At 48.0% G+C, this 6000-nt stretch overlaps 1 protein-coding gene across 1 annotated transcript in view; it reads left to right on the top strand.

The window, feature by feature from the left end:
* The first annotated feature begins 554 nt into the window (after window positions 1-554).
* LOC145361660 (suppressor of cytokine signaling 1-like) overlaps window positions 555-6000 on the top strand; it is a 46721-nt gene continuing 41275 nt past the window's right edge. Inside the window, exon 1 of the mRNA XM_080217546.1 lies at window positions 555-760. The gene's annotated coding sequence lies outside the window, so the exon portion shown is untranslated. The remainder of the gene's footprint in view (window positions 761-6000) is intronic.

Below are 6000 nucleotides of genomic sequence, written 5' to 3'. Positions count from 1 at the left end.
ACCGGAGCACCCAGAGGAAACCTATGCAGACATGGGGAGAATGTACAAACTCCACACAGTCACCCAGTTGGAATCGAACCCAGGTCCCTGTGAGGCAGCAGTGCTAATGATTTTTTTTAAAAAACGTATGCCACTCCGGCCAGGAGCAATTAAGTGATGGGTAACAAACGCTGGGCTAGCCCACATCCCATTAAAAAAAATGATGCTACAAAATTTTGGGACCCTCCACCTTATGCTGTTAACCTCTCCTTGCCAGTGCAGACAGAACTGGGTGTAAGAAATCTCTGTGGACCGAAGGGTTAATTTTGCAACACACACACACACCAGTCAGTGACGTGTATGAAAGTGAAAGTTGGTTGTATTTTCCTGGAAAGAACTCAGCTTTTTTTTGGGGGGGGTGGTTGGTTTCTGTGAAATGGGGGAGAGCTCAGGGGGTGGGCTCTGCACAAACTGACACAAGGTGGGTTGGGAGAAGAGAGAGGGCAGCCGCCCCTACCCCACCCCCCCCCCCCCACGCCTTTCCCGGCTCAGCCCAGTCACCGGGACTGCTGCACTCTCCGCCAGGCACACACAAGAGGCAATGCTTCGACAACCCCGCGCCTCGCTAACACAGCCACAAAACCCTTACCAGCTCGACTCCCCACAGTGGAACCGCTTGCAAAACTTCCAGCACTCCAATGACCCTCCCCACATCTGATTCCTGTGCAGTTGGTGCGCTGAACCTGGACACAAAGCAAAGTAACATGAGCTCATGAACAGAGTGAGTCAACTTTTCTTAAAAAGAAACACCTTAAAAAAACTTTTTTAAGTTTTTGCTAAACTGTTTAAAAAAAATTGATTTACAAAATTGTTGAATTTTTTTGTTGAAAAATCCTCTTATTGAAAAACTTTGGAGAGAAAACTATTTGTTGTGTATACCTTATGTTGAAAAACTTCTTAGTTTACCAGGTTTATTGTTTAAAAAAATCTTTGCAAAACTTTTTGTTTTAAAAATAACATTTTTTATTTAAACTTTTTGGTCACCAAAATCTTTTTCTGAAAAACCCCTACTTGTTCTGGTTACACAAAAAAGGGGCAGCACGGTGGCAAAGTGGTCAGCATTGCTGCTTCTCACAGCGCCAGGGATCTGAGTTCGGTTCCTGGCTTGGGGCACTGCCTCTGTGGTGTCTGCATGTTCTCTCCGTGTCTGCATGGGTTTCCTCCCGGCGCTCCGGTTTCCTCCCACAGCCCAAAGGTGTGCAGCTTAGGTGGATTGGCGATGCTAAATTGCCCCTTAGTGTCAGGGGGACTAGTAGGGTAAATATGTAGAGTTACGGGAATGTGACCTGGGGGGAATTGTGGTTGACGCAGACTCGATGGGCCGAATAGCCTCCTCCTGCACCGTAGGATTCTATCTATGCTGCTTCACGGCGCCAGGGAGCTGGGTTCGATTCCCGGCTCGGGTCACTGTTTGTGCGGAATTTGCACATTCTCCCCGTGTCTGCGTGGGTTTCCTCGGGGTGCTCCGGTTTCCCCTCACGGTCTGAAAGGGTTAGGGTGCATCGACCAGACTAAATTCTCTCTGTGTATCCGAACAAGTGCAGGAGAGTGTGGGGATTTTCACAGTAACTTCAGAAGAGTGTTAATGTAAACTTACTTGTGACAAATAAACAAAGTTTTTATAAACTTTTTTCTGGGTTTGAAAAAAAGGCTTTAAACATTATCTGTTGCTTGTTTGAGTTCAAACTTATTCCTTACAAATGATGATTTTCCGAGGGTGAACCAATCCTAGAACTTAATTTGGTGCATCTATTTTTGTCCTTGTTGTCAAACTTTGCAATTGATTGCTAGTGTAAGGAAACCCTGGTGGGCGCATGGGGGTAGTGTCCACAGTCACTGGCACTGAGGCTGACTGAGCAATGTGTCAGTATTTATATGGATGTCGCTGGAGCTTTGAAATATTCTGCCCAGTCCCCGGGAAATGCTGCTTTGAGTGCGGAGCAGGTGAAGAGGTTACCTTCCGAATGCTGGTGCCAGATACTTTGCACGCTGAAATGCGAAGAGGATATGTTCTAATTGTTAAATAAACTCGAGGAGATTAGAAAATGTTGTCGGAAGTTGCGGGGGGGGGGGGGGGATATACTCTAGCAGCAGAGTTTGGAGTACACTCCGACTCCAAAATGTGCAGGGTTCGGCCACGCTAAATTACCCCGCAGCGTCCCAAAGATGTGTAGATTAGTGGGGTAAATATGTAGGGTTGTGGGGTGAGGGAGGTGGGCCTGGGTAAGGGTGGTGCAGTGGCTCCCTCACAGCTCCAGTGACCTGGGTTCCATCCCGGCCTCCGGTGGTGGGGGGTACTGTCCCTGTGGAGTTTGCACATTCTCCCCGTGCCTGCGTGGATTTCCCCCGGGTGCTCCGATTCCCTCCCGCAGTCCAAAGCTATGCAGGTTGGCCATCCTATATAGCGCCTTGGTGTCAGGGGGATTAGCAGGGTAAATACAAGGCGTTACGGGGATAGGGCCTGAGTGGGATTGTTGTCTCACAACACCAGGTTAGAATCCAACCAGTTTATTTTGATAGTAATCTCACAAGCTTTTGGAAAGACTCTAACCTGGTGTTGTGAGACTTCTTACTGTGTTTACCCCAGTCCAACTCCGACATCTCCACATCATGGCTTTGGGATTTGTTGGCACTGACTTGATGGGGCTGTATTGCCTTCTCTTGTACGATTTTACGGCACTTAGGATGGTTCTTCGGAGAGTCAGTGCTGTGCTGAATAAGCTCCTTCTGTACCGTAAGGATTATATGATTCATAAGATGCTCTGTCGGTGAGTCAGTGCAGACTCGATGGGCCGAATGGCCTCCTGTACTGTAAGGATTATATGATTCATAAGATGCTCTGTCAGTGAGTTAGTGCAGACTCAGTGGGCCGAATGGCCTCCTGTATTGTAAGGATTATATGATTCATAAGATGCTCTGTCGGTGAGTCAGTGCAGACTCGATGGGCTGAATGGCCTCTTTCTATAGTGGTAGGAATTCGCTGATTATTAAGATGCTGTGTCGGTGAGTCAGTGCAGATGGGCCGAATGTTGTCCTCCTGTACTGTAGGGAGTCTATAAACTTTTCACGTTTTCCAGTGTGTCTCCTTCGTCAGAAGTGGAAGGTTAGTGAAGTCTCTTTTCGTCCAGTTTGGACAAAACAAAATAGTAATTTTCCCGTCTCCAAAATCCGGTGCGGTTTCTCTCACTGAAATGTGAACCTCTCTTTCCCCGTATGGGGGTATTTTTAGCTGCTGGCGTGTATTCTGAGCCTTTCCGCCGTTTCCATAGAACGGTTACAGTGAGGCTGTTTAGTGCATCGTGCCTGTGATATCTCCTCTAAAGGGGGAAGGGAGCTGGGGGAACTGAGTTAGGCCCCACTCACTCAGCCTTTCCCCACAGATGGGAGCACTGATCCAAACTGTTTTGCCCATCATGTCCCGGCTCTGGGATTCTATCTTTCATCCAAGGGAACAGTTCCCCCCCCCCCGCACCGCAATCTACTCTGTTTGGAACCCTCATGATTTTGAACAGCTCTGTCCTAACTCACTCTTAACCTTCTCCAAGGAGAGTAGCCCCGGCATTCGAGTGGCACAGTGGTTAGCATTGCTGCCTCACAGCGCCAGGTACACAGGTTCAATTCCAGCCTCGGGTAACAGCGTGGAGTTTGCACGTTATTCTTGTGTCTGCGTGCGTTTCCTCTGGGTGCTTTGGTTTCCTCCCACAGTCCAAAGATGTGTAGGTTAGGTGGATTGGCCAGCTAAATTGTCCCTTAGTGCCCAAGGTGTGCAGGTTAGGTGGATTGGCCATGCTAAATTGTCCCTTAGTGTCAGGGGATTGGTGGGGTAAATACATGGGTTATGGGGATAGAATAGGATTGTTATCAGTGCAGGTTTGATGGGCCAAATAGCCTTTTCTTGCACTGTAGGGATTCTATGATTTGAATTCTTTGATCTCCAACTCCTGTGAGTCCCTCGTCCCTGGAACTGTTTCTGTTCAATCATCTCTGCACCCTCGCTGAAATTCCTCAGATCCTCTGCTAGGTCTGGTGCCCAGAGTTGGATACAAAACCCCAGCGAAGGTGGAAGGTTGACCGTAACCGTTTTGCTTGTGTGTTGTGTGCCTCGATTTATCAGATTTCATTTCCCGTGGTGTGGTGAAGGCTGCTTTGTGTCTGAGCCCAAAATCTGTCTGCCTGAAGCAGACGTTCTCTGACCCTTCTGTTGAAGGGAGGAGTAGCATTGTCATTGGACCTGGAAATCCAGGGCGAGATGGTGGGGTTCGAATCCCACCACGGCAGATGGTGAATTCGATTAAATAAAAAATCTAGAATTAAAAGTCTAATAATGACCACAAAACCAGAAAAACCTATCTGGTTTGCTGATGTCCCTTTAGGGAAGGAAATCTGCCATTCTCAGCTGGTCTGGCCTACGTGTGAATCCAGAGCCGCAGCAATGTGGATGATTCTCAGTGGCTCAGCAAACCACTCAGCTCAAGGGCAGTTGGGGATGGGCAATAAATACTGGCCCAGCCAACGAGGACCACATCCCATGAATGAGTGAAAAAAAATATACTTCCTGGTCCCTGAATAAAACACTCTTGTAAATACTGATATGCCTCGGGACCCTTCCCTGCCGTTCTCCAGTACGTTCTGGGATACAGTGCCGGAAATGGTTGCAAGGCCACACGGGGAATATGATCTGGAGGATGAGGATCAGCACTTTATCGGACGTGGGCTGAGAGGCTGGGGTGGGTGCAGGCAGGGGCACGAGTGGGAATGGCTGCCACTCGAGCCAGGTTGAGTGGGCTGCTGTTGAACTAGGGAGAAGCTGGGGAACGAGGCAGAGCGAGAAGGAATGGCTGGAAGTCCAACGATCCCCTTTTAAGATGCCAGCCATCTAATCAAGAATCAGGAACTGGGTCTGTGCATCACAGAACCAGCAACAAGTCAGAGGCCTGCTGATTTGATTTGATTTGTTATTGTCACATGTATTAACGTTCAGTGAAAAGTATTGTTTCTTGCGCGCTATACAGACAAAGCATAGAGTACATAAGGGAGAAGGAAAAGGAGAGGGTGCAGAATGTAGTGTTACAGTCATAGCTAGGGTGCAGAGAAAGATCAGCTTAATATATACAAGACCATTCAAAAGTCTGATGGCAGCAGGGAAGAAGCTGTTCTTGAGTGGGTTGGTACGTGACCTCAGGCTTTTGTATCTTTCTCCCAACGGAAGAGAGAATGTCCGGGGTGCTTAATTATACTGGCTGCTTTGCCGAGGCAGTGGGAAGTGTAGACAGAGTCCATGGATGGGAGGCTGGCTTGCGTGATGGACTGGGCTATGTTCACGACCCTTTGTAGTTTCTTGCGATCTTGGTCGGAACAGGAGCCCATACTAAGCTGTGATACAACCAGAAGGGATGCTTTCTATGGCACACCTGTAAGATTTGTTAAGTCAAATTTCCTTAGCCTCTTGAGAAAGTCTGTGTGGAGGGACCAGGGCAGGTTGTCCTGTCTGAGAAACAACACTCGCTGGTTCACAGGACGTCTGCTTGAGACAATAGTGTTTCTTTTGGATGTACAGTAAGAAGTCTCACAACACCAGGTTAAAGTCCAATCGGTTTATTTGGTAGCACAAGCCACAAGCTTTCGGAGTATTACTCCTTCCATCAGATGAGTGAGAGTTGTGTTCACAAACAGGGCATATATAGGCACAAACTCAATGTACAAGATAATGGTTGGTTTGTGAATCTTTACAGGTCATCAAATAAACCTATTGGACTTTAACCTGGGGTTCTGAGACTTCTTACTGTGCTTACCCCAGTCCAACGCCGGCACCTCCATATCTTTTAGATGTAGCAAACACTGCATCTATTGCTTTGCTTGTGCCCCCTGGTGGCGAGGGCAGATCACAATGCAACAAACAGGAAGAGAGTTACGGAGAAATTAGACCAGCGTTATTTGGCAGCAGCAGGCTGTCACAGTGCA

Source organism: Carcharhinus amblyrhynchos, chromosome 35 (genome assembly GCF_965287045.1).
Source record: "Carcharhinus amblyrhynchos chromosome 35, sCarAmb.v2.hapA, whole genome shotgun sequence".
NCBI lineage: Eukaryota > Metazoa > Chordata > Chondrichthyes > Carcharhiniformes > Carcharhinidae > Carcharhinus > Carcharhinus amblyrhynchos.
Note: the sequence above shows the minus strand (reverse complement) of the source record. Positions and strands in the feature narration are given on the sequence as shown.